The 1,968-nt window shown below is 38.5% G+C and overlaps 1 non-coding gene across 1 annotated transcript; it reads right to left on the reverse strand.

The window, feature by feature from the left end:
• Positions 1–331: 331 nt before the first annotated feature.
• Positions 332–438, reverse strand: LOC131170761 (small nucleolar RNA R71). Its single transcript, XR_009141529.1, has one exon. It is a non-coding gene; the product is annotated as a small nucleolar RNA R71 (small nucleolar RNA).
• Between the last annotated feature and the right edge of the window lie 1,530 nt (positions 439–1,968).

The raw sequence follows: 1,968 nt of genomic DNA on the forward strand, positions 1-1,968 counted from the left end.
TCCTGATCTAAACCAACAACCTTTGTGTATTCAATACGCAGCTTTAAATGTTGCTTTTGAGTTAAAATCTGGACTAATCCATTTGTTGCCTAAGTTTCATGGTCTTGCAGGTGAGGATCCACATAAGCATCTAAAGGAATTTCATGTTGTGTGTTCCGGCATGAAACCTCAAGGAGTTTCAGAGGATCAAATCAAGCTTCGAGCTTTCCCTTTCTCATTGGGAGGCACAACTAAGGATTGGTTGTATTACCTTCCTTCCGGATCTGTCAACTCATGGAATGGGATGAAGCAGATATTTCTGGAGAAGTATTTTCCTCCTTTCCATGCTGCTAACATAAGAAAAGAAATTTGTGGCATCCAGCAGTACAATGGAGAGAGCTTATATGAGTATTGGGAACGATTTAAGAAACTGTGTACAAGCTGTCCCCATTATCAAATAAGTGAGCAGCTTCTGAATCAGTATTTCTATGAGGAACTTTTACCAATGGACCGCAGTATGATAGATGCTGCTAGTGGAGGAGCTTTGGTTGACAAGACACTATAAGAGGTAAGTAGGCTGATTGCTAACATGGCAGCAAACTCTCAGCAGTTTGGAATGAGAATGGATGACACACCTAAGAAGGTTAATGAGGTAAGTAAATCTAACCTTGAGAAATGGACTTCTGATTTAACTTCTTTGGTGAGGCAATTGGCTGTAGGGAAAATGCAAACTTTTAAGATGTGTGGGATTTATTTGGGTTCGAGTCATGTTATTAACATGTGTCTTGCATTGCAAGAGGATGAATCAAGGCAACATGTTAATGCAGTAGGAAATTATGGACAGCCACAACACAAGTATGATCCCTTTTCCAATACTTATAATCCAGGATGGCGAGATCATCCCAATCCGAGTTATGGGAATCAACCGGTGCAAAATTGATACCAGCAGTAGAGACAAGTGAGTCAACCACCTTCGCCTCCCTCAAATCAAGGTATGTCACTTGATGAAATTGCTAAGGCTTTGCCTAACAATAAACAACAGTTTCAACAGGAGACTAGAAATAGCATTCAAAACATAGAGAGGCAGATTGTTCAGTTAGCTTCATCTGTAAGCAAGCTTGAAGCTCAAGGTTTTGGAAAGCTTCTATCACAAACAGTCATGAACCCCAGAGAAAATGTGAGTGCTATACTGTTACGGAGTGGGAAAGAAGTTGATAACCAGACTCCACATGAGCCAATGAAAAAGAAGAAGCAAGGAGAAAAAGAGTCTGAAGTTCCTAAAATTGAGGTAAATACTGAACCTAAATTGAATAAGGTTAATAATTCTGTTCTTCCTCCATTCCCCTACAGGTTGGCCAAGACGAAGAAAGAAGAACAAGAGAAAGAAATTTTGGAGACTTTCAGGAAGGTAGAGGTCAATGTACCTTTATTGGATGTGATCAAACAAGTTCCTAGGTATGCTAAATTCCTCAAAGAGCTATGCACTACAAAGCACAAGTTAAGGAATAATGAGAAGATCAGTGTGGGGGAATATCTGTCAGCAATAATTCAGTAAAAATTACCCCCTAAGTGTAAGGATCTAGGTTCGTTTTCTATTCCCTGCAGAATAGGTGATTCTAAATTTGAATATGCAATGGCAGATTTAGGAGCATCTATTAATGTTATGTCAAATTCAGTTTTTCAAACTTTAAATTTGGGTCCTTTGAAAGAAACCAGTGTCATTATTCAATTAGCTGATCGTTCTAATACTTACCCCTTGGGAGTACTTAAGGATGTGTTGGTGCAGGTTGTAGGATTGATTTTTCCTGTAGATTTTTACATTCTGGATATAGAGGATATTGTTCCCACATCAAAGTCAGCTTTGATTTTGTTTGGAAGACCTTTCCTAAAAATTTCCAAGATAAAAATTGATGTGGATGATGGTACCTTAACTATGGAGTTTGATGGAGAGACTGTTAAATTTAATAGCTTTGAATCCATGAAGTATCC

This window comes from Hevea brasiliensis, chromosome 11 (genome assembly GCF_030052815.1).
Source record: "Hevea brasiliensis isolate MT/VB/25A 57/8 chromosome 11, ASM3005281v1, whole genome shotgun sequence".
Lineage (NCBI taxonomy): Eukaryota > Viridiplantae > Streptophyta > Magnoliopsida > Malpighiales > Euphorbiaceae > Hevea > Hevea brasiliensis.